Genomic DNA, 27,944 nt, shown 5'->3' with positions numbered 1-27,944 from the left:
ATGTAATGTACGTGACTTCTATAGCACAGGCAAAATTATGACATTCTTAACAGCTAATGTCACCACATATGGAGACTGAAGTACATAATGTACTAGACAAGTATAATATAATGCAATGAAATTTTAGAAGCCAATGATTCTGTGTGAGATATCAAAGATTAAAATTATAAAGTAATGTATCTGATGGCCTGCTGTACTACATTTTAAAAAATGTTACAGGGAGAAGATCAAGCAGAGTGAGGCAAATTGTTGAGTGTGTATTTTCTGTTAGTTTCACATACTAATCTGTGCCTTGGTATATCCAAAGTAGTTCATTCCCAGACAAGTTATTTACTATTGATTTTTGTGTAGATTACAGAAACAACATACAGCTTGAAATTGTCAGCACTCAGCTTCCTAAAGAGGAAAATAGTGCTCCCTAGTATCCTCCTTACACATTGCACTTTTTATTTTTGTGTTAAATATCACCACACAAGCACACCAGAAAAATATGAGGGAGTACCAAAGAAAACCAGAATAACATTGCTGTGGGTGGAGCTTGTGTAGTATACAATTCTGCCACTGCATATGTATAACAAAACTCATTGCCAGTTCAGTGATATCTGTTGTTGACCTGGCTTGTTCTGTTCATCTGCAGTGATCATTTTTGCTACTGCTGTTTTGTTCTTGTTTCATTTTTATGATTACAGGTTTAAGTGAACAATGTGCTGCATTGAAAGTTTGTTTTCTACATGGTAAAAATGCTGCTGAAACTTCAATATTGAAAACAGCTTACAAAGATGATACTGTGGGGAAAACTAGAGTGTATGAGTGGTTTGCTCAATTTAAAAATGGAAACATGTCTATTTATGATAAACCATGTTCTGGATATCCATCAACAGCCCAAATCGATGAAAATATTGAAAAAATTCAGGAGCTTGTGCTCACAGGCTGTCAACAGAGAATTTCTCAACTGCCAGAGATTACAGGTTTATCTTGGAGCTTGGTTCAATGAATTTTAACAGAAGATTTAGGAATGAAAAAGGTTGCTGCCAAGTGTGTTCCTTGAATTCTGACTGACGAAAGGAATGTCTAGTTTAAACATTTCATGCTTTGAAACAACAGCTTGAAATTCAGATTTTCTATGAAAGGTCATTACTGGCAATGAGTCATGGTTACAACCCAGAAACAAAGCAACACACAAGCCAACGGAAGACATCGTCATCCCCTCCAAACAAAATGTCGTCAAGTCAAACCAAACATGGAAACAATGCTGATCTGCTTTTTGATATCAATGGAATAGGTCATTCAGAATTTGTTTCCCCCAATCAGACTATCAGTCAAACCTTTTATTTTGAAGTTAAGAAGATTGCACACAGTGTTCATCAGACAACTCTATTTGTGATTGACAGACTAGTTCTGCCACCATGACAATGCATCTCAACACACAGCCGCCTTTTACAGTTTTTGGCTAAAAATGGCACGATTCCACTGCCCCGCATACCTTACTGACCTGATCTGGCTCCATGTGACTATTTCCACACTTGGAAAGGGGGCATGAAAGGGCACCAATTTGACAACATTGAAGAAGTCAAGAAAAAGGAGGGGGGGGGGGGGGAGCTGTCAGCCATTTCTAAAGATGACTTGTTATAACAGTGGAAGCACCAGCGGAACAATGTATTGGTTGTAACGAAGAGTATTTTGAATGGGATAAGGTTGCTTTGTAAACAATTTGAAAATATATAGCTTTTAAAAATAATTATTTTTTTGGGTGCCACTCATATGGCTATCAGAGTAAAATGAATGTCATGGAGACACTTCTGCATAAGCCGCTGTAAAATTACAACACACAATACACTCTTACCTCTCTTAGTTTCTGAAGATATGGAAGTTTCATCTTCATCCTCAGATAGGTCCTGTTCAACATTTGTGAATTCTAACATCCTCTCTACAGATGTCATCTGATTGACCAGTTCTGCAGATTGTCTCAGGCCCCACTGGAATGTTCCACTCAGACTTATACTTCCACCAAACATATCTGAAATTAACAAATTATTGACAGTTTTGTTGATCAGAATGTTTGATCATATTGTTTTAATTTTGTGCAAAATTTGCGTTTTCTTCAATTGAGAGAAATCCCCAAAAGAATTTGAAAGTTAACCTAAAAATGTGATTAGGCAGCCAGCCCTTGTGGTCATTTGAATGTATGAATATTTAAATGTAACCATTTGTAGATGTGTCAACTGGTAGCATTAAGGAGAGACAGGGGGAGAGGAGGGGGGAGAGGAGGGGGGAGAGGAGGGGGGAGAGGAGGGGGGAGAGGAGGGGGTAGAGGAGGGGGGAGAGGAGGGGGGAGAGGAGGGGGGAGAGGAGGGGGGAGAGGAGGGGGTAGAGGAGGGGGTAGAGGAGGGGGTAGAGGAGGGGGTAGAGGAGGGGGGAGAGGAGGGGGGAGAGGAGGGGGTAGAGGAGGGGGGAGAGGAGGGGGGAGAGGAGGGGGGAGAGGAGGGGGGAGAGGAGGGGGGAGAGGAGGGGGGAGAGGAGGGGGGAGAGGAGGGGGGAGAGGAGGGGGGAGAGGAGGGGGGAGAGGAGGGGGGAGAGGAGGGGGGAGAGGAGGGGGGAGAGGAGGGGGGAGAGGAGGGGGGAGAGGAGGGGGGAGAGGAGGGGGGAGAGGAGGGGGGAGAGGAGGGGGGGAGAGGGGGGGAGAGGGGGAGAGGGGGGGGAGGGGGGGAGAGGGGGGGAGGGGGGGAGAGGGGGGGAGGGGGGGAGAGGGGGGGGAGGGGGGGAGAGGGGGGGAGGGGGGGGGAGGGGGGGGAGGGGGGGAGAGGGGGGGAGGGGGGGGAGGGGGGGAGAGGGGGGGGAGGGGGGGGAGGGGGGGGGGAGAGAGAGAGAGAGAGAGAGAGAGAGAGAGAGAGAGAGAGAGAGAGAGAGAGAATTTTCTTGAAGTTTAGCAGTTATGTCTTTTGTACATGTCTATCAACTGCCGAACACCTTTTTGGTGCATAGTCATTTATCATTTTCCATCAATGCAGTTCTTAGTTAATATAGCAGAAGATTAACATACAACATGTTTGTGCAACAAACATTAAAATGTACTGGAAGAAACTTCCATATTTCCATCTATAAATAAACTCTGCAGATCCTGAGACTACCAGTTTACGTCAGCAATGACTATCTTCAGATCTGCAGCAGAACTTGGAAAAGACGCAAATACAACTAGTGGATTGTCTACAGGTTAAAATACACCATAACGAAAAGTATTACTGACATATTTGTGAAAATTATACACTTTAAATATGATGAAGTGTACCTGTTTTTAAAACTTGTCCTAATATAATGGAGCCATAGTGGCATCAACAAAAGAAACACAGAATCAGCACAGCGTCGTCATACTTACATATCATCTTGTTAACAGTGCTACTGTTCATGAACTGTTTCACAGTAGCCACAAATTGTGTCACAAGCTCGCCAGATGTTGCTTGTGAAGGTGTACACATTCTTCACTCATTATTGTACGATACGGAATGAAAAGAAGAATACAATCAGTAAAGTGTGTAGTGGGATAACCGGGTGCGCAAGTCATCACAGTAATAAAATGCAAAATTTAAACATGGGTGAAGTTAGATTGTAAATAAGGGAAAATAAGTGACCATAATTCTGGTATGCTCTTGGGGTCAATTTTAGACAAAAATATGGTAACATACCTAAGAGCTTATGGATTTCACAAAATAATATAAAAATGATAGAACAAATAGGGAAGGAAGCTAAATGAATGAAAACAGCCTTTAATAAGTAATCAGTGCCCCCTGTTGGCACGACTGCCAGAATGCCACCTGGACAAAAGAGGTCAAAGGAACTTAACCATCAGAGGGCCCATTGTAATCTGCGACAGTTCCTAGAAAAGAATGGTAGAACACTGTACTAGTCAATTAACAAGGTTGTCTAGTTATATGTATAATCAGAGAAGGGACAAGAAAACATGAGTAATACTCTCAACTTAAGAAAATTAATTATGTATAACATTCTATACTAGACAAAAAGGAAAAATTTATTTAGAGAGGCATTCAGTAATTAATGCGGAATACTGTCAGATTAAGCAAAGGAAGAGTTGGGTACAAAAATCACTCACTGATATATTTGTGACCATGTCACAGCTTCTTAAAATGTTCTTTATTGGACTGCTAACAGAAAAAGCCCCACAAACTGACAAGCACTTTCACCATAGAAGAAAGCCAGGAGTCGGTGGACACTTGTCTAATGATAGATTAACGTGTCTTCATCCTATCATTGTCACCAAATGGAGGAATACTCCCAGTAACAGGTTTCACCATGCACATCTGATTTGCTTTTGTTTTGTAACTCTTGTTCCTAACGAACTCTGCATTTGTTCCTTTAACTTTGAACATTTCTGATTATCTTATCTGAACACACCAAACAACAATTAACAGACACCAAGTTTATTAATTTTGATATATCTCATTGCAGAACAGTTTAAGGACAGGAAACAGACATGCTTCAGTACACCACAACAAATAGAACGTTGTTCATGCAGCATTTTTCTTTTGTGTGTGCATTGTATGACACCACAATATTGCGAAGGGTGGTTGCAAGAACAGTCTTTATGCTCAGCCAACCTTTCTACTCCCTCGATTTCATTTTCTGTGGAAAAACTAAGCCAACATAAAGCTTAAGCATTTTCTTAAGAATATTTAGTTTCTATACCATTTCCTTTACTTCTGCCTTCAAAAACCATGCATGGGGTTGTCATATTCTCTAATCTGCACTATGCACAGACTTAGTGCTACAGACAAAACTAACAGCACCTTTTCGTAGGAAATTTAATGTAGTTAAATTTTGTACTGGGATACATTTTCTCTAGGTGCTGTAGTTCGAATTATTCAAGAAAAACATTTAAAGTGACCTCCAGATGCACCCACAGACTGTGCCTACACCCTTGTTTTACCTCTTATGGGCTGTGGGGCATATACTTCCCACCAAATTTATTTCTTCACAGTGTTTAAGGGGAACCTGTGCTACCACTACCGCAATTCAGTAGCAGTCCACTGCACCAGATGTAGTTTCTGTTTGTTGTGAAATATAGCCTCCAGAACTGTGGAAAGTATGTATACCACCAAACAATGGTGTTTTAGATGTTATTGCTAACTATGGTTACCACCAAACTAGTTTCTGGAAGAAACTTGGGAAGTATACTTACCATAAAATCAATCTCTCATTTGTTGCCCTTGTGAAACATACAAACCACAAACCTACATGTATCTCAAAGCTTTTGGGAATGTGTCTTACCACCTCTGTCTATGATATCTTGTGGTAGTACACTGCACCAAGTGTATGAAAACTGCTACAACAGTCAGTTTCTGTTTATCATGTGATCACTACTGATGTCTGAACACATTGCTTTGCTTCTGCAATATACATTGTGATCTGTATCAATTCATATCTGTATTGCATGGTAAAGTTTCTAGGATTCTTTTCACATTGTGGTAAGTTGTTGTTGTTGTTGTTGTTGTTGTGGTCTTCAGTCCTGAGACTGGTTTGATGCAGCTCTCCATGCTACTCTATCCTGTGCAAGCTTCTTCATCCTCCAGTACCTACTGCAAACTACATCCTTCTGAATCTGCTTGGTGTATTCATCTCTTGGTCTCCCTCTACCATTTTTACCCTCTACACTGCCCTCCAATACTAAATTCGTGATCACTTGATGCCTCAGAACATGTCCTACCAACTGATCCCTTCTTCTAGTCATGTTGTGCCACAAATTTCTCTTCTCCCCAATCCTATTCAATACTTTCTCATTAGTTATGTGATGTACCCATCTAATCTTCAGCATTCTTCTGTAGCACCACATTTTGAAAGCTTCTATTCTCTTCTTGTCTACACTATTTATCGTCCACGTTTCACTTCCATACATGGCTACACTCCATACAAATACTTTCAGAAACGACTTCCTGACAAATCTATACTCAATGTTAACAAATTTCTTTTCTTCTGAAACGATTTCCTTACCATTGCCAAGTCTACATTTGATATCCTCTCTACTTCGACCATCATGAGTTATTTTGCTCCCCAAATAGCAAAACCCCTATACTACTTTGTCATTTCCTAATCTAATTCCCTGAGCATCACCCGATTTAATTCAACTACATTCCATTATCCTCACTTTGATTTTGTTGATGTTCATCTTATATCCTCCTTTCAAGACACTATCCATTCGGTTCAACTGCTCTTCCAAGTCCTTTGATGTCTCTGACAGAATTACAATGTCATCGGCGAACCTCAAAGTTTTTATTTCTTCTCCATGGATTTTAATACCTACTCCGAATTTTTCTTTTGTTTCCTTCACTGCTTGCTCAACATACAGATTGAATAACATAGGGGATAGGCTACAACCCTGTCTCACTCCCTTCCCAACCACTGCTTCCCTTTCATGTCCCTCGACTCTTATAACTGCCATCTGGTTTCTGTACAAATTGTAAATAGCCTTTCGCTCCCTGTATTTTACCCTTGCCACCTTGAGAATTTGAAAGAGTATTCCAGTCAACATTGTCATAAGCTTTCTCTAAGTCTACAAATTCTAGAAACATAGGTTTGCCTTTCCTTAAACTTTCTTCTAAGATAAGTTCTATGGTCAGTATTACCTCACGTGTCCAAACATTTCTACGGAATCCAAACTGATCTTCCCCTAGGTCGGCTGCTTCTAGTTTTTCCATTCGTCTGTAAAGAATTTGCGTTGTTAATTTGCAGCTGTGACTTATTAAACTGATAGTTCGGTAATTTTCACAGCTGTCAACATCTGCTTTCTTTGGGATTGGAATTATTATATTCTTCTTGAAGTCTGAGGGAATTTCGCCTGTCTCATACATCTTGCTCACCAGATGGTTGAGTTTTGTCAGGACTGGCTCTCCCAAGGCTGTCAGTAGTTCTAATGGAATGTTGTCTACTCCTGGGGCCTTGTTTCGACTTCAGTCTTTCAGTGCTCTGTCAAACTCTTCGCGCAGTATCATATCTCCCATTTCATCTTCATCTATCTCCTCTTCCATTTCCATAATATTGTCCTCAAAACATTACCCCTGTATAGGCCCTCTATATACTCCTTTCACCTTTCTGCTTTTCCTTCTTTGCTTAGAACTGGGTTTCCATCTGAGCTCTTGATATTCATACAGGTGTTTCTCTTTTCTCCAAAGGTCTCTTTAATTTTCCTGTAGACAGTATCTATCCTACCCCTAGTGAGATAAACCTCTACATTCTTACATTTGCCCTCTAGCAATCCCTGCTTAGCCATTTTGCACTTCCTGTCTATCTCATTTTTGAGACATTTGTATTCCTGTTTGCCTGCTTCATTTACTGCATTTTTATATTTTCTCCTTACCTTGTGGTAAGTAAACTTTTTAAATAAAGTAAAAGGAAACATAAAATGAAAACAGAAAATGTTCATTATTTATTTTATGCGTAATGGCAACACACAACAGCTCACAAAAGGAAAGAGAGAAAATCCATTTACCAGGAATTAAGTACCTCAAAAAGGTGCTGTGGGGATTGTGTGTACCACCAAATTTTTTGGTCCTACATCACAAAAATAAAATCATAAAAAATCTAGTCAGTAGATCGCAATTCTAATAGGATAGCGAAAGAATTATCTTTGCTAAGTTGCTACAAAACATTCACCCACTGAAGAGTTAGCTGTTTTAAAAGTTTTGAAGCATCAGACAACCATTCTCATCAATTGAACCAACTGGCAGACTGTCAGTAAATTTATTTTCTTATTCTGTGAGTGAGCTAACACATGGGGCCATTTCATGGTTGGTTATTCACTTACTTCTACCTTCTTGTCGGTTGTATGCATGACCGTACAGTGTGTCCTGCCTTTCCTTGCAAGGTAGCTTAAAGGTTAAGATAATATGTGCGGCAGCAAACTATTTTGCTTGTTCTACTGCATGTAAAAAGCTAGAACTTGTCAATTATTCTGGAAGTGGAAATTAAGTAATTTGGATGTTGCTGGATGAAAAAAATAAAAATTTAAACCTGAACTCAAGTGTGACAATACAGTGAATGAATGTGTGTACAATAGCAAGTCAAATGATCATCAAAAATGTTGGACTCTGCATGAAGAAAGTGCATTTTGTTACAAAAATGACTTTTTAATCATTTAAAGTAAACTTCATTGGAAAATTTGCAAAAATGTAGGAAATTTGGACCTAGGAAGAAAGAAACAAGGCAAGGGGATTCCACAACCTTGTGCTAGTGTGTGTGTGTGTGTGTGTGTGTGTGTGTGTGTGTGTCTACAGGTGATTCAAGAAAAAGAGACGGTTTCTTTGCAGAAAAAAAATATTTAAACTCTCAGAAAGTTCCATTTATCAAACTGCTGCCAAAATACTACTTTGTGCTGAATAGATGACACTGGAAAATGCTTGCACTAGGACATTTCATAATGAACAGGAAGTGACAGCAAATGTATTTTGGGCTGCTTTTAAAGTCACAAAAAATGTTTCGGTGCTTTTGAGACAAAAACTGACTGCAAAAACTTAATGGACTTGACATGGGTCACCTTTTACAGTCTGGAAATGTGTGTCCTAACATTATTAATGGCATTGCACTAGGAAAATACTGATTCTGACAAGATCAAAAATATCTTATTATTGATGATAGCACATCAGTTACTCATTTTAATAATTTATTTATGAACCAAACTCCCCAATATAAGCGCCCACAAATATATTCATTCATATAGATGATTTAAATAACATTACTGCTGATAGTATTTGTAACCCATTGCTAAATTATTTGTAATCCATGGGACTTTCTAATGACTTCCTGAAAGAAAATCTTATTTCATTCAAACCAGATGCAGCAGCAGTCATGATGGGATGAAAATAAGTAGCAGTAACCTCAATGGAAACCCAGTTCTAAGCAAAGAAGGAAACGCAGAAAGGTGAAAGGAGTATATACAGGGCCTATACAAGGGTAATGTTTTGAGGACAATATTATGGAAATGGAAGAGGAGATAGATGATGATGATGAAATGGGAGATATGATACTGCACGAAGAGTTTGACAGAGCACTTAAAGAAATAAGTCGAAACAAGGCCCCGGGAGTGGACAACATTCCATTAGAACTACTGACGGCCTTGGGAGAGCCAGTCCTGACAAAACTCTACCATCTGGTGAGCAAGATGTATGAGACAGGCAGAATACCCTCAGACTTCAAAAAGAACATAATTCCAATCCCAAAGAAAGTAGGTGTTGACAGATGTGAAAATTACCAAACTATCAGTTTAATAAGTCACAGCTGCAAAATACTAACGCAAATTCTTTACAGGCGAATGGAAAAACTAGTAGAAGCCGACCTAGGGGAAGATCAGTTTGGATTCCGTAGAAATGTTTGAACACGTGAGATAATACTGACCATAGAACTTATCTTAGAAGAAAGTTTAAGGAAAGGCAAACCTATGTTTCTAGCATTTGTAGACTTAGAGAAAGCTTTTGACAATGTTGACTGGAATACTCTCTTTCAAATTCTAAAGGTGGTAGGGGTAAAATACAGGGAGCAAAAGGTTATTTACAATTTGTACAGAAACCAGATGGCAGTTAAAAGAGTTGAGGGGTATGAAAGGGAAGCAGTGGTTGGGAAGGGAGTGAGACGGGGTTGTAGCCTATCCCCTATGTTATTCAATCTGTATATTGAGCAAGCAGTGAAGGAAACAAAAGAAAAGTTCGGAGTAGGTATTAAAATCCATGGAGGAGAAATAAAAACTTTGAGGTTTGCCGATGACATTGTAATTCTGTCACACAGCAAAGGACTTGGAAGAGCAGTTGAACGGAATGGGCAGTGTCTTGAAAGGAGGGTATAAGATGAACATCAACAAAAGCATAACGAGGATACTAGAATGTAGTTTAATTAAATAGGGTGATGCTGAGGGAATTAGATTAGGAAATGAGACACAAAGTAGTGAAGGTGTTTTGCTATTTGGGGAGCAAAATAACTGATGATGGTCGAAGTAGAGAGGATATCAAATGTAGGCTGGCAATGGTAAGGAAATCTTTTCTGAAGAAGAGAAATTTGTTAACATCGAGTATAGATGTAAGTGTCAGGAAGTCGTTTCTTAAAGTATTTGTAAGGAGTGTAGCCATGTATGGAAGTGAAATGTGGATGATAAATAGTGTAGACAAGAAGAGAATAGAAGCTTTCAAAATGTGGTGCTACAGAAGAATGCTGAAGATTAGATGGGTAGATCACATAACTAATGAGGAGGTATTGAATAGAATTTCGGAGAAGAGAAATTTGTGGCACAACTTGACTAGAAGAAGGGATTGGTTGGTAGGACATGTTCTGAGGCATCAAGGGATCACCAATTTAGTACTGGAGGGCAGCATGGAGAGTAAAAATCGTAGAGGGAGACCAAGAGATGAATACACTAAGCAGATTCAGAAGGATGTAGGTTGCAGTAGGTAAGAAGAGATTAAGAACCTTGCACAGGATAGAGTAGCGTGGAGAGCTGACTCAAACCAGTCTCAGGACTGAAGACAACAACAACATCAATGAACTGCATTTCCCCCGGATTTTAGTTTCCTGTTGCACTAGTTATAGACTGTCAGTTGGTGATGTAATAAAGAGTTTGCATCACATGTAATTCACTTCAGGTCTTTCTTAAACAAGCTATGTTCAATGCACCACTATTTACTGAAGAATGCTGAAGTTAGAGTAGCATGCAGACATACTTTAAATTGAAATTCACAAAATAGGCAGCATCTTTGGTACCAGGTGGGTAGGATCAATCTTCTGATGTGTGTCAGTAGTTTAGGAAACTCCAAAGCTTTGGTTGTTCACCTCATAGCTGCCAAAGATGATCAAAGCAGGAAGTCAACTGCGTTTATTCAAGTCCATCACAGAAGTTGATTTCATTAATATGTGATACCCTGCAAGAATCATCAGAGGGAAGTCTAACTACAGTCACCAAGACATCACACAGCATTCTGTCCAACAAAGGATCAGAAATGTTCGAAGAAGGAAACTTAACAGCTGTCCTCATTACTGCGAAGCTCTCAAAGCAGTAGAAGAATTGAACGCATTGGAAAAGGGAACAAAAAGCAGACATCCTTAGCTCAGCAGTTTTCATGATTGTTTAAAACAGTAGTTGGAGAATTGTCTCCTGCAGGCAGACGATACTGTTATCTCTGAATGTGCATATGTGTTGGACTCATCAATTTGTGCTGAAAATCCTGGAACGTATGTTGAAACAAGTGTTAAATTTTAGGTCGTCATTTTGGTATTCCAGAGAGGGACACTTTTAGGATTTCAGGATTATTTGATAAAGAATAGAATTTCAGCATCCTTCCTGCCTCTGCTCAGTGCAGTGACATATGCTCCTATATATATATATTGGTGAATGTGAACGTAAGTTTTCACAAATGAATCACCACCACACCAGCAAGGATTTCATATCATCTTTATACTGTCAGTGACCTGATGATCGTTAAATTAGTTGGTCCTCCACTGCAATAGTTCCAACCTATGAGTTGCCCACACTGTTGGTTGAGGAGAGGCAGACATCTTGCTACCAATACCAAGAGTAAATTAAGAAGACATGACTGCAGCAGCTGTGAACTGGCGTAAATTTGGAAACTGTTACAAAGCTAGGTAGTGTTAATCTCAATGCAGCTTTACACTTCAATAAATAATGAGTTATATTAAAAACTTAAGCAATTGTTAAATTATATGTAGTGTGAGGATACTACCAAACATTTTTAGTAGAAGGACACTGCAAGCAGCTGTAATAATAAACTACTACTATAGCAGGTTAATGTGAAAATTTGGGTTTTAGGATTGCTTTAACAAACTTAAGAGTTGGAATGTGGGAAAGTACAGATGCCAGTGCTGCGAACATCATCTGGTACAGAGTTAGAAGAAACAAAGAAAAAAGTTTAGATGTTACAGGACGTGTGGAAGAAAAGTTGTAAACTCTGAACTAATACAACTAGGGTTTGCCAATGAATCAGTGACAAAATTTGAAACAGTGGGAAACCAGGAAAGTGAAATAGGTACACTGTAGCAAAAGGTATCCCCATGGTATCACAAGCACTTTAAACATGGGTGTTGCAAGTCCAGAGTCCAATGTTCTTGCAAACTTATTTCAAAGATTTTGACTTCCATACTGGATGTTTTGTCTGACTGCTGTTTTATCTTCATACAAATTTCCTTTTGCTATCAGTCTATCTTATTCTATTTGTGTATAAAGAAATTTGTAGTATATATATTTATGACTTAGGTTAAAATCCATGATCTCACTGTGATAATGAAAATTATTTTGAAGTACAATGCTAAAAATGGTAAGATTTTGAAATAGAGAATGATCATGTTGCTTATGTTGAGAAACTTTGAAGATTACATTACATTCACTGTAATTCATAAATTTCACTGAATATGAAGTTAGTGAAATTTGTGTGAATAAAAAGTTAAGTGTGAAGATTTTTAAATGTTTTGAAACATTTTTGATCTAGTGTATTTACACAATATATAATGCTGTATGTTTGCTATCTCAAAATAGCAGGAAGGGGAACAGATATGAAATACTGTTTTTTTGGGGTGGGAATTTTGACTGAAGGGTCATTCCATGTCAAATCAACACACTTTAAATAAAAAATTTACCTCGCCCTCTTAGATTTTGCTGAAAGTTGGTATTCTTATAGTGGGTATTCTTATAGTGGGTGCTGAAACTAAGAAAAATACCAAATTTCAATTTTTTACCTCAAACCATTCCTGAAATATGGTCATGTAAACTTTTCAAAAACTGGTGAAAAATGTGTGAATGGACTTTTTTTCAAGTTGCCCTAGGAGCTGCCCTAATCAAGCTAGAGAGCTGGGAAAGGTGTCATTTTGCAGCATTTTTCATGCCCTTTCCAGTGCTAGACAAAAAACATAGCTTCTAGTTAATAACCTTTTTCAAAATGGTAATTAATATTTTGATTTATTTTTTTTTACAAAAAGTACATAATTGAAAATTTTCAAAATATTTCCATAACTGCTTCATACTGTTGCAAATCACATGAAAAAATATAAATGTGGATATGATTGGTTCATTGTTCAAAAAAATTATTTCGGACTCTTGTTTTTCACTAACGGTCCTAGTTTGACCAAGCTGACCTTTAAGGTAGTACGTCAGTAGAGGACCATATACATAGGGCTTGATGTCTGTACAATAATTCAGAGACTGGAGCCATTGTTGAAATGAAGTAGTCTGCATTGTTACCTTCTAAGGCTTTGTGTGCCTACAGCATTATTGTGCACTGTTTTAGTGCAAATCAATTGTTACCTCTGTGTTGACAAGTCTGTATCTATTATATTTAATAGTTCATTCTCAAGTAAATCTATACATTTAAGGACAGTTTATAAGTGGTTTTTGTATAAATATGGAACCAAGTAAAAAGTGCAGTGCTGTGAGAGTGCAGTGATGTAATCCATTGAAGTCAAATCAATTTTATTACAGACAGAAAAACTGAGAAATGTCACAACATGGATGCCCAAATTATTTCCTCAAATACCAAGTGGTGCCAAGATTTGTCATAAATGTAGGAAGGATATAACCAAATTGAAAAATACACCAGAGTCCATCAGTGATGAAAGTGTTGAAGAATCTTCTGGATCAGAGATAATCATCCGAGACCAAGACCCTGACTTGACTCCAACTTCAGTAGCTGTTAAAACATTTAACACAACACTTCAAGAACTAGGTGAGTCCCCAATTGACAAGAGAAAACTAACATCTAGGCATTACACCAAATCAAAAGTGAAGAAAATCTCATCAATAACATGTAAACTTTTTGTTGCTCCTGAAACTTCATCAGATACTGATTGATCTGTTCTTGCAAATCTTAAAAGAAACTTTAAAAATTCTGTAAGTAGAGCAAAACAACTAATGATTCTTACAAGTATACCTGAAAAGTGGAGTGTCAGGAAAATAATGAGGGAATTTAATGCTCCTAATTACATTGTTTCGCAGTCCAAAAAAATTTTGGAAGGGAAAGGATTCATGGAAGGTCCAAACCCAAAACCAGGGAAGTTTTTACCAACAGAAACTGTCAAAACTGTACATTCATTTTATGAAAATGATGAAGTTAGCAGGGAAATGGCAGGTATTAAAGATTGTGTGACAATTACAGAAACAAGTGGAAATAAAATAAAAATATCAAAAAGACTTATTTTGTGTAACCTTAAAGAAGCTTACAAGCATTTTAAAGACCAGTTTCCTAACATAAAAATAGGTTTCTCTAAATTTGCTGAGTTGAGACCAAAACATTGTGTATTAGCTGGCCAGAGTGGCACACACACACTGTCTGCGTGTGCACAACTCACCAAAACATAAAATTAATGAGAGAAAATGCCAAACTAACTACAGTAGCAAACAGCAGCTTAAACAATTATAAGCAGTGCATTGCAAAAATGCCTTGCCACCCATCATCAGTTGATTGCAACATGGGAAACTGAATACTGCCTAGGAGAAACTGTGATATGTAAAATTTTAAAAGACCCTCTTCATGAAAACTTAATTGAACAAGTTCAGTTCCAACAGTGGATGTCAGTTGACCGATGTAATCTGGAAATTGTTCAGAAAACTTCTGAAGGATTCATAGATTTATTTTGCAGTAAGATGTTGACTTTGATTTGGCATGATTTCATTGCCAAGTAACAACAAACATTCCTGAACTCCACAAGAGAAAACCTTATGGAATCTGAATTTGTTGTCATATGTGATTTTTCAGAAAATTATAATATAGTTTTACAGGATGAAGCTCAGAGTTTCCACTGGACAAGACAACAGATTACCATTCATCCTTTTGTTATATATTACAATCAGGAAGACAAAATTGAGCATATGAGCTTTGTCATTGTTTCTGATTGCCTGGAGCACAATACAACTGCGGTTTACACCTTTCAAAAGAAGCTAATTTCATATCTAACAAATAAATTTCAAAAGGTTCCAAAAAAGATATACTATTATTCTGACAGTTCTGCCGCTCAGTATAAAAATAAGAAAAACTTCCAAAACCTTTGCCTTCACGAGGAAGACTTCAACATAAAAGCTGAATGGCACTTTTCAGCCAAAGCACATGGGAAAGGGCCTTGTGATGGAGTAGGGGGTTCAGTAAAGAGACTGGCAGCTTGTGCAAGTTTGCAAAGGCCATACCAAAATCAGATCCAAACTGCACGAGATCTATTTGAGTGGGCAGTAGATAATATCACAAATGTGGATTTTGCATATTCCACTCAAGAAGACTACACTGCTTCAGAAATTCTTAAAAAGCCGACTTGAAGAGGCACTGACAAAGGAACACAGCAATTTCACACTTTCATTCCCAACACTACATCAAAATTAATAGTCAAATACTTCTCTGGTGATATGCGGAGTTGGGAGAGGGAAGTAACTACAGCACCAGACAAACTGAAGTTACAAGATGTATCAGGCTATGTCACCACTGTATATGGCAGAAACTTGTGGCTTGGGTACATTTTAGAAAAAAAACAAAGAACTTTATGAAGTGAAAATAACTTTTCTTCATCCATGTGGACCAGCTAAGTCATTCTCTTATCCTGCACATGCAGATGTCCTGTGGGTGTCAGTTGTGGATGGTCTCACAAAAGTGAATCCATTTACTCCGACAGGGAGAACATACATTCTTAATGAAAGTGATGTAAACCAACCCAATCAGCTTTATTAAAATGTAATATGTGAAGTTCCAAGACAATTTATTGGGAAACTGCTTTCAACTCAAAACTTAATTTTTGTCTCAGGTTAGTGTTAATGTATATTTTATAGAAAGTTGTTTCAAAATTATTATTAGTACCTATTGTGTTAAATTTAGCTATGTACAGATACCTATTACTCAAGAACAAGCATTACGTATTTAATTTGTTTAATAGTGCCATTTCAAACATCATGGACCAGAACTATTATGTAAATACTTGCACTTATTCATACTTTATTTCAGTTTGTAGTTAAATGCTCAATTTCTTGTTTTTGTTATATCTGTTAATATACTGTTAGTGAAGTTGTATGAAATTAAAATAAGCAATCAACTTAATTATAAAATATGCTGATTAGTTTTGGTTTAATAAGGTGATGTTTTGATATTTCTAACTTTTTTACTTACCTTTCAGTATATTTGAAAGAAATTCCTGTTCGTTAAAGGTCAATTTGGTCAAACTAGGGCCATTAGTGAAAAACAAGAGCCCGGAATAATTTTTTTTAACAATGAACCCATCACCCCAGATTTATGTTTTGCCATGTGATTTACAATAGTATGAAGTAGTTATGGAAATATTTTGAAAATTTTCCATTATGTACTTTTTGTAAAAAATTAAAATTAAGTCAAAATATTAATTAGTATTTTGAATAAGGTTATTAATTAGAAGCTATATTTTGTCGTATATCCCTCGAAAGCATGCAAAATGCTGCAAAACTACACCTTTCCCAGTTGTGTAGCTGAATTAGGGCAGCTCCTAGGACAATTTAAAAAAGTCCGTTCACACATTTTTAGCTGGTTTTTGAAAAGTTTACATAGCCATATTTCAGGAATGGTTTGAGATAAAAAATTGAAATTTGGTATTTTTCTTAGTCTCAGTGCCCACTATAAGTATACCAACTTTCAGCAAAATCTAAGAGGGTGAATTAAAATGGGTGTATTGATTTGACATGGAATGACTCTGAAGGTAATTTATCATTATATTGTAGTTACAGCCAGCAGCTACATTCGATAATATTTGTGGCAACTATCAACCAAGTCAAATGTAATATCTTTGTTTTGCCAAACTCTTTGCGGCAGTCTGTGGCCGCGTGCGAAAGTTTAAAAACATGGACAGAGATCAAGAATGTATCTAACTGTACATGTGTGCTTCCAAGTAATAAAATAGTGTTTATTACATGTGGTATAGTTTGCATCATTGGATTCGGCAGCCCTACAACACTAAAACCCATACCGGTGACACCGAATTTTGTTTGCGGGTGCTACAACAAACTTTCGTTCCATCGAGCAGTACACAATGGATCGCATGCCATCCACCACACCGCACACGTGCCAGCTAAGTTTCCCAACGGAAGCTTTGGTAGGGTTTTCCAATTATCCACTGTGTGTTTGTAATAGTTCAACGCAGTTTCCGAACACACCTACTAGCAGTACGTAACAGGACAGTGCTTCTGCATTCCCACAGCCATGTGTGCCGGCATCAGGTACAAACAATAACTTTCCATTATTGGACATGAGTCAGCAGTCATGTGGCAGTGTTCCTTACCAACAGAACATCTTTTGCACACAAAACTTTGAATACGAACGTTTTACATTCAGTATGAACTTTCCACGTGTTACGAGTGCTCAAGAACCGCGGACACAATGTGTTCAAACCCCAGTGACTATGTTTTCGGGTTTCCAAAGTGCCAGTGTGAACTTTCCACCTGAATCAGTGGCATTACAAATCGAGCCGGACACCCAAGATGGAAAATTTCATGTTTATCCTGGAACTCCACAGTTTGCACCAGACACCGCCCTACCCCCTTTCATTTTTAGTCAACACGGGGGCCGAGGTTAGTGTGATACCTTTGTGCATAGGTATTAAATTCGAGCATCAGCCTTGCCCCCCACTTTGAGCTGCCAATAAGTCCCTGATTCAATCTCTTGGAATAACTAATTTAAGCCTTAAACTGCAGGACATTAACACCCCCTTCCAGTGGACTTTTGTTATCCCGGAGGTGGATGAACCCATGCTCGGGGTAGATTTTCTCTTAGCTCACACACTGTCACCTAATCTACAATGAGGTACACTAAACATTAACTCCACAGACCGTACCATAAGTTCAGGTATCTCTTCCCTCTCATCTGAGAGCGCCACTATTATGTGAGCTAGCTGAAACCGCTGTTGCAGTGCTCTCTCAGATCACACAACGATGAACTTCGAGACAGCAATGAAGCCCTCTGCTTATGCATTGCCACTGTGCAAGCCAAGCTCACAGACACTCGTAATCAGGTCACCAAACTGTCACACACGGCCATGCCCCCAACCTCCACACTGCTTCCTCGCACCTGCCGACGATGACGCGTGACGTTTATACTGTCGGACAGAAGCTGTGCCCGTGATGCTACCAATTACCCCACTGAGCTCTATGACAAGAACTACCAGCGGATCACTGCCACAGCTGCTGACCCACCGGCCTGGGACACACAAGCGTCTGCATTACAGGTTAGTTGTTTTGCACCGGGTGCAGCCCCATTATCCCCATCGGTGTTCGCGATCAACAATGGTACTGTCCACAGAATCAGTACCACAGAAGACCCACTGGTACGTGCAAAAGGCTAGGCGCTTAAATCCGGAAAAACTTACACACGCCAAAGCTATTATTCAGGAACTTTTAGATAATAAGACTATTCGCCCTTCTTCTAGTAGTTGGTCATCACCCATTCATTTGGTGCCCAAGAAGGATGACACTTTCCGCCTCTGCAGTGATTATCGGGCACATAACACCAGAACAATTCTAGATAATTATCCCATCCCAAATATTCAAGACTTTGCTTCCCAACTGCATGGGTTGGTTGGGGTTTAAGGGACCAAACAGCAAGGTCATCAGTCCCTTGTTTCAAATATGCGCCATTCCACTAATGGGACAACTCAGTAAAGTCAGAACAATAAAACGGAAAAAGTGAAAAAACATAAAAAGGCAGTCATGTTGTCATTGGTAAAAAACAAAATTAGCGAAGTTGGCAAGAGAACAAACCCAACACTATGCTGAAGCAGCATAGGCAAGACCACCTGTGACTTAAAATGTACAACTGCTATAATGTAGAAAGTACATATGGGAATAGAAAGACTAACCAAGCCTTAAAAAAAAAGGGTAAAAAACAGAGTAAAAGTGGAAGAAAAGAGGAATTCGGTCAAGGAGGTGAATCAGAACTCGCCGAACACTGCTTACAGTGGGAGACACCCAAACACTCACCGCCCTGCCCCAACACCAGAGAGATTAAAAAACCTTAAAACTGAGAATAAAAACCACTTTCCCGGAGGAAACCGAGAACCAGAGAGACCATCTGGGAATCGTCAGCCAACATCAAAGGTAAAGTGTGGGGGAGGTTGTACTTAGCACGCAGAGCCAAAAGAAGGGGGCAGTCAACCAAAATGTGGGCTACTGACTGGAAGGCTCCACAACCACATAGTGGGGGTGGCTCATCACGCAAAAGAAAACCATGGGTCAACCGAGTATGGCCAATGCGGAGACGACACAGTGTGGTCGAGTCCTTTCGGGAGATGCGAAAGGAAGAATGCCACGGGCCTGGTGTCACCTTAATTGCACGAAGTTTATTAGACAGGGGAGTAGCCTCCCAAGAATTGGCCCATGACTGTGCAAAGTGGGATTTGATGTGAAGCCGTAAATCCGCTGCAGGAGGGGCTACAGAAAATGGGGGGTAAGTAACTGCTCCCCCAGCCAAACGATCAGCGAGCTCATTACCCGGGATACCCACATGGCCAGGGACCCAAAGGAAGTCAATGGAACAAGCAGCACGGTGAGTATCAGCGAGATGGTCATGGATGGCAGAGACCAAGCGATGGCGCGAAAAACACCGGTCAATAGCAAGAAGGCCACTCATCGAGTACGTACATAACAAAACGCAGTTGTGTTGGGACTGTTTAATAAAGGTAAGGGCCTGGGAAATTGCCATCAATTCCGCAGTAAACACCCCACATGTAGGTGGCAGCAGATGACTTTCCGTTCCAACAGAGGACGTGAAGGCATACCCAACACAATCAGCAGATTTAGAGCCATCAGTGTAAAAAACAACAGCATCCCGAAACTCCCATAAAATTTGGCGGAAAAAGGAACGGAACACCCAGCGGGGGATGGAATCTTTCGGACCTCGGCGGAGATCCATCCGAATTCGAGGCCGAGTAACTAACAAAGGGGGGGGGTGGAGGGGAGGCAGCGAGGAAGACAGGACAAAGAAGGAAGCTGAAAATCACAGCAAAGAGACGCAAGGCGTAGCCCAACCGGTAAACCCGCCGAGGGCGGGAGTCGGGTGGGCGACATCCATGGTCCGGGAACAGGATAGAATAGGAAGGATGAGTGGGAGAGGAATGGATAGCAAGTGCATAAGACACCAGAAACTGGGACCGCCGAATAGAAAGGGGGGGAATCCCAGCTTCAACCAGGAGACTATCAACAGGGCTAGTAGGGAAGGCACCGGTAGCCAAACGGATACCACGATGGTGGACTGGATCCAGCACGTGCAGTGTGGAAGGAGCAGCTGAACCATAAACTTGACAACCATAGTCCAAGCGAGACAGAACGAGAGCACGATAAAGACGGAGGAGGAGGGAACGGTCCGCACCCCAAGAGGAGTGGGCAAGGAAGCGAAGGACATCGAGTTTTCGGAAACATCCTACCTTCAGGAGTCTGATATGGGGCAGCCAAGTGAGCTTGTTGTTGAAAAGAAGACCCAGGAAACGAAACTGTGGGACCACAGGCAATCGTTGTGCAGCAACATAGAGCTCTGGATCAGGGTGGATCGTAGTATGGCGACAGAATTGGACCACTCGCGATTTTAAAGGAGAGAATTGAAACCCGCGTGAGAAGGTCCATGCAGAGGCACGCCGTGTAGCTACCTGGAGCTGCCGCTCTGCAGATGCCATCGAGGAGGAACTAACCCAAATGCAGAAATCATCCACATACAGGGCAGGGGCGACCCAAGGACCGACAGAGGCTACAAGTCCATCGATAGCAATGAGGAAAAGAAGAACACTCAAGACAGAACCCTGTGGGATGCCCGTCTTGTGGGTCCGTGGAGAACTAAAAACAGTTCCAACTCGAACTCTGAATGACCGATGGATCAGGAACTGGCGGATAAAAATTGGGAGTGGGCCCCGAAGACCCCACTGATGAAGAGTGAGTAAGATGTGATGGTGCCAGGCAGTGTCATAGGCCTTGCGAAGGTCAAAAAACACCGCAGCCAAATGGCGGTGCTGGGAAAAAGCCTGCCGAACTGCAGATTCCAAGCGAAGTAAATGATCGATTGGAGACCATCCATCTCGAAAGCCACACTGGTAAGGCGACAATGGATCCCGAGATCCGAGGACCCAATTGAGCCGATGGGCTACAATCCGTTCAAGTAACTTACAAACAACATTGGTCAAACTAATTGGCCGATAGCTGTCAACAGATAGGGGGTTCTTACCAGGCTTAAGGACAGGAACCATGATGCTATCCCTCCACTGAGAAGGGAAGTCACCCTGGAGCCAGAAACGGTTAGACACCCGAAGAAGATGTTGCCGTTGTGGAGCACTGAGATGTTGAAGCAGTTGGTTATGAATGGAATCTGGGCCAGGGGCTGTATCATGAGAAGAAGATAGAGCAGAAAGAAATTCCCATTCAGTAAAAGGTTCATTGTAAGATTGTGACTCACAAGGGGTGAAAAACATGAGGTGGAAGCTTCAGCCAGCTGTTTTTGATGAAGGAAAGCAGCTGGATAGGAGGCTGACGCTGACGCCACTGCAAAATGGGTCGCAAGATGTTCTGTAAGAACTAATGGGTCCGTACAAATGCCATCTGGGAGGTGAAGGCCTGGGAGGGTGGACTGCCGATGGCAACCTTGGAGAGAACGAAGTTTAGCCCATACCCATGACAGAGGGACAGTAGAACCAAGGGAAGAAACGAATCGTTCCCAACATATCCACTTACCCTGTTTGATTAAATAACGGGCTTTAGCACAGAGGCGTTTAAAGGTAGTAAGGCTGGCTACGGATGGGTGCCTCTTAAAGTGTTGCAAAGCTTGACAGCAATCACAGATGGTAGTGGCAATGGCCGTACTCCACCACGGGACTTGCTGACGACAAAATGGTCCAGATGAGCGTGGGACAGCAAGGCTAGAAGCGTGAACAATCGCGTCAGACACGTCACGTAGGACGTCATCAATACAACCCGACAGTGGGAGAAAACTCGACCTGTGCAGTGTATAGAGGCCAATCGGCACGGTGGAAAGACTAACGAGGTAACCTGTCCATCGGGGAGCGGGAAGGGAGCGTGATAATCAACGGGAAATGGTCACTATCATAAAGGTCGTCGTGTGGCGACCAGTGTAATGAAGGTAAGAAGACCTCGTCTAGATGGAAAGGCACTGCCCCACAAGGGATGATGAGCATTAAAATCCCCAAGGAGGAGGAAGGGAGGAGGAAGTTGCTGAAGAAGGGCAGTTAAGGCAGCAGGTGTAAGAGTCCTGTCAGGAGTGAGATAAAGATTGCAAACTGTGACTGCAGAGTCGAAGTGGACCCTAACAGCAACTGCTTCCAATGTAGTTTGGAGAGGAATCCACGTGCTAGCAATGTCTGTACGGACCAACGTACAAATGCCACCAGAAGCCCGCAAGGGTCCGACCCGATTTCAACAGAAAACACGGAACCCACGGAGGGTCGGTGAGTGAGCATCAGTAAAATGAGATTCCTGGAGAACCACACAAGCTGCAGAGTAGGACGAGAGAAGGGATTTCAATTCTGGAAGGTGACGATAGTATCCATTACAATTCCATTGGAGAACCACAGAATGATGGTTTAAATGAGGGCTGAACATGCTAAATCCAGTCATACCGCCAGGTCCCCACCCGTCACCGACAAGGAGGGGGCGACATTCATGAACGACAGGTCAGAATCCGGTTGTGAAGTCAGGGAAGGGACCTCCGGTGACACCAGAGGATCTTTGTCCTGGGTCTTATGTTTCTTCTTTTCAGGCTGAGATCGAGGAGGGCTGTGTGGCATAAAGGAGCCAGCTGCAGCAAAATCAGGGACAGAAAGAGACCGGGCGAGCTGGGAGCCGACAGACCGCGGCTCTCGCGGTCGTCACGCGGCAGCAGACCTTTGACCTGGAAGGTGCTGGGAAGGGGCGTCCCGGGGGAGGCGCCCTTGACCGACAGACCCCGAAGGAGTGGGACACTACTCCGGCTGGGGAGGGGGGGCAGCGCCCATAGGAGAAGGTGTGGGAGCCGCAGGGGAGAGAGGGAGGAGAGGGGTCCGGGATGGGGGTAAGGAAGGGGTAGGAAGGGGTGAAGATGTAACCAAGGCATAACTAGATGTCATGGACGCAGGGTGCAGTCGTGCATATTTCTTACGGGCCTCTGTGTAGGTTAAACGATCGAGTGACTTATACTCCTGTATCTTTTTTTCTTTCTTATATACTGGGCAATCTGGTGAACGTGGAGAATGACTACCATGACAATTTACACATACAAGAGGGGGAACACAGGGACTTCCCTCATGGAGTGGACGTCCACAGTCACCACAGAGAGGGGCCTGGGAACAGCGAGAAGACGTGGCCAAAACGCAAGCACTTCAAACACCTCATAGGAGGTGGGATGTACGGCTTCACATCACTGCGATAGACCATAATCTTAACTTTCTCAGGAAAGGTATCCCCTTCAAAGGCCAGGATAAAGGCACCAGTATCAATACGATTATCTTTAGGACCCTTCTGAACACGCCGAACAAAGTGAACACCCCGCCGTCCAAGATTGTCCCGAAGTCCCTGATCAGTTTGAAGGATGAGGTCCCTGTGAAAAATCACACCTTGTACCGCATTTAGAGACTGGTGGGGGATAATGGGCACAGGAATTGTACCAAGATGGTTACAGGCACGAAGGGCCACAGATTGGGCAGCTGAAGCAGTTTTTATCAGCAACGAACCCGACCGCATCTTGCTCAGGGACTGCACTTCGCCAAACTTGTCTTCAATGTGTTCCACAAAGAATAAAGGTTTGACACTGGTGAAAGTATCTCCATCAGTCCTGGTGCAAACTAGATAACGGGGGAAAGGTTTTGCCCCTAGACGACGGGCCTGACCCTCTTCCCAGGAGGTAGCCATGGAAGTGAAGGCCGAAGGGGCAAGAGAAGCAGCACTTGAGGAATCAGTTCCACGCAGAGAGACGGCCGCAGAAGAATGGCCAGAGTTTTGGACCCGTATGCGTTTCATCCGCATAGCGTCCGCCCTGATACCACCCACTCCGATCCGGGGCTCTCCTCATGGGCGCCACCCAGCCACAGCAAGGGCCGTCTGGCACGGCGGCCATTGCCGGGAGTTCGGATGCTCCAGGATGACGAGCAACCACTCCAAGGCATGCATGAGGTGGTCACAGTTCAGGTATCAGAAGTGTGATCCCTGTGTGTTCAGGGGGCTCAACCAAAAGGGTACATAGCGACCCCACCACACGGGCTGGCTACCGTGCTGGCTATGCACCCTAGCATCAGACAACGACGTGAAAGAGAAGGTGGAATGTACTAGGAGGGCGCATGTTGGAGACACTAGGTAAGGTGCTCTTCCCCAAATGGCTCACACTACGGAGGAGAAATTTTGTAATGGAGGTCAAACCCCAGAGGTGGACCAAGGAATGCCAGAAGGAGGAGATGATTACGCAACAAAGCCGGAGTGTGAAACCAACAGAACCAGGAGGATAGCTGGGGCCAACATAAGCAAGGACACCAATAGAGGGAGAGGAGAGGGCGAGGGGAAAGGAGCATGGAGGGGAAAGTAGGGGAAGGGAAAGGAAGTGCAGCCCGGAAGAGAAAGAAGGCTACAATGGCTCGGGGCCCCGTGCTCGCCACGCACGTATCCACAGAAGAGTTGTGGACCCCCTGGGGGGGGGGGGGGGAACTGCATGGGGCATGAATTTTCAGTGTAATTGACTGTCACAAGGCATGTCAACAACTGCCAATGGCACCGGAGTAGTTGAAAAAACTGCTACCACCACCTCGTTCGGGTTGTTCGAGTATTTGCTTATGCCATTCGGCATTCAAAATGCTGCACAGACATGGCAACGGTTCATCGACTGTCGGAAAACTGGACTTTGCATTTGCCTACCTGGACGACTTGTTAATTTTTTCTTCCTCCCTCGAGGAACATGAACTCCATTTAAATACAGTGTTCCACCTATTAAAAGCAAATGGTGTCATAGTGAATAATGACAAGTCACAACTCCACTGCACTAGTGTCACTTTTCTGGGCCACTGGGTTTCTGCTGATGGCATCCACCACCTATCCTAACGAGTTGAGGCCATGAGGATGGTGCCTTTGCCTGAAGATTTTCAGGGCCTCCACCACTTCCTTGGAACAGTAAATTACTACAACACATCCCCCACACTGCCGACGTACAAGCCCCACTGATGGATGCTCTCGCAGGAAAAAAAACACTTCAGGGTCTCAGGCAGTCACGTGGCCTCCAGATATGCTTGCGCATTAGATAACCTAAAGTCAGCCTTACAGACAACTGTTACGTTCGCTCATCCCATTCCTGATGCTCCCATCTTGCTTATTACAGATGCGAGTGATACAGCAGTGGGGGCGGCACTTCAGCAATCCGTGGGTTCTGTTGTACAGCCACTCAGATTTTTCTCCCACAAACTGTCTGCTTCCCAGCATAAATGGTCGACCTTTGACCAGGAACTGTTTGCTGTTTACGGCGCTATCAAATAGTTCCAATACGATATCGAAGGTCGCCATCTCATGGTATTTACCGACCACGAGCCATTGGTATACGCTTTGTCACCCAGGCAAGGACTCGTTCCCAAAACGTTTGTCATATGGACCTCATATGTCAGTTTATGAATGACATACATTACGTCAGAGGTGCAGGCAATGTCGTCTCCGATTTTCTATGTCGTTTATCGGTTTTATCTTCACAACTGGACCTCAGTGAACTTCCTAATTTGTAGACAGATGATACTGAACTCACCGTGTTGCCGTCCGATGTTAAAACGGGACTCCAACTAGCGTTACAGACACTTTCTGGGTTTTCATCACCCATCTGGTGTGGCATTTCAACAGGACACACACATCCGGTTATTCTGGCACCTCTCCGCCGGGACATTTTTAATAGTATCCACAACTTGGCACACCCTCGCATTCGCACCACCACACATCTGATATGTGAATGTTTTGTTTGGCTCGGGGTGATAAAACAATGTCGTAGTTGGGCGTGAGTGTGTGTGGCTTGTCAGTGCACAAAAGTAGGATGCCATGCACAGCCGCCCCCCCCCCCCCCCCATGGGTACATTTGATGTGGCAAAAAGAAGATTCCAGCACATACACATCAATATTGTTGGGCCCTTAACCCCCGTGGGCCCCTTCCATTACATACTGTCCACCATTGGTTGGTTTACCCGCTGGGTAGAAGTAATTCCTCTCACTACTATCACAGCAGACACAGTGGCCCGAGCCCTTTTATTAATGTGGATCTCACACTTCGGCTGCCTGGTTTCTATCACCATTGACCAGGGCCGCCAGTTCGAGTCTGCCCTCTTCCAACAGCTTTGTGAACTGTGTGGGGTGAAATGATTTAGGATTACGGCATTCCACCCCCAGAGCAATGGGCTTGTCGAATGCTGGCACCGAACGTGTAAAGCTTCCCTGATTTGCCATGGAGGGGAGTGGGCCGACGCCTTACCATGGGTAACGTTAGGCATTCGGGCTGCATGCAAAGAGGACCTTGGCACATCCCTGGCAGAAGCACTGTATGGAGAACCCCTCACACTCCCAGTAGAGCTAGTCGAGCCTTCACTCCCTCCAGATCAAATCTGTGACTCGACATTCGTCGGGCATGTTAAGGACTTAATCGCTAACATTCGCGTGCTTCCACCTCGACCGCATTCGCCCCTCCCCTATTTATGCATATGGACTTCGCGTCGTACACTCATGTCGCGGTACACGATGACACTGTCCGACAGGCACTCTGACCCCTATACTTGGGTCTGCACAGAGACATATCGCGGTGTACCAACACGTTCAAAGTGCTCATTAATGGCACACCTGAAACGGTATCTGTCTGCCGCCTCAAACCGGCATGGTCCCTGGGAGAACTGCTCGATACCCCACCCACTCAGCACTGACCCCCTGCTGCACCGGCCTCACATGAGGCAACTACCGACAGTCCACAGATGAGTGACGCCCATTCCTGTACTTGTGACATTACCCACTCCCAGTCGTGTGACAGTGCTACAGGTGTGTGTGACATTCCCATACAGAGTGATGCGTGTGATGACTCTCCCCTCATACAGGCAGCTCCCCAGCTCCCCACCTCCCCCCTGTTAGGATTCAGCGCCGTATCAGGGGCCAGCCTTGGTACGGGTGATGTTGATGCCGATGACTCGTGGAGATTCTGTCAACCCGTACACGGGAGGGGTAGTGAATGTCAACACAGGTTTTATTTACGGATCTAAAGTGTTTTTGTTATGCAGCAGGATAATGTGTGTATCTTCTATGAACGAGCCAGCTGTCTCAATGACAACTTAACCCACATTCACCTTCTCCAGTCTGTCCCCTTGCCTGTTGTTACTGACCCATCAATGGTAAGAGTACTACGTACTGCAACAGGCATTCAGGTCCACTACCCCGACTCCTCACAAACCACAGTTCCCTCCCCAGATCACTCAACTGCTGTACGAGCATTCACCTGGTCAAGCAGGAACATCCGCCCCCCTCCTCTCCCCCCCCCCCCCCCCCCCGTCCCCTCCCTCCCCCTCCTCCCCTCACTGGCTCAAGTATTTCTATTACTAATGTAATGTGATGTGATGTAAGGTGTGGTATGGTTTGGTATGGTATGGTTTCAGTTTAAACACCCTTTCCCTCCATGGTTATTCCATTTACATGTATACCCCAATATTTATGTTTTGTGCTCCACACACTGGCTCGGGGAGGAGGGGGGGGGGGGGAGGGTGCCTAATGTGGCAACTATCGACAAAGTCGTGTGTAATATCTGTTTTGCCAAGCTCTTTGCAGCAGTCTGTGGCCATGTGCAAAAGTTTACACATGTGGACAGAGATCAAGAATGTATCTAACTGTACATGTGTGCTTCCGAGTAATAAAATAGTGTTTATTACATGTGGTATAGTGTGAATCATTGGATTCAGCAGCCCTACAACACTAAAACTCATATATTCAAATATCT

General features: G+C 42.7%; 1 pseudogene; it reads right to left on the bottom strand.

Moving 5' to 3' along the window:
* Positions 1 to 27,944, bottom strand: part of LOC124775295 — a 119,958-nt pseudogene that overhangs the window by 49,270 nt on the left and 42,744 nt on the right.

The sequence above is a fragment of the Schistocerca piceifrons genome, chromosome 2 (genome assembly GCF_021461385.2).
Source record: "Schistocerca piceifrons isolate TAMUIC-IGC-003096 chromosome 2, iqSchPice1.1, whole genome shotgun sequence".
NCBI lineage: Eukaryota > Metazoa > Arthropoda > Insecta > Orthoptera > Acrididae > Schistocerca > Schistocerca piceifrons.
The sequence above is the reverse complement of the archived record's forward strand: the minus strand, read 5'-3'. Positions and strand labels throughout refer to the sequence as shown.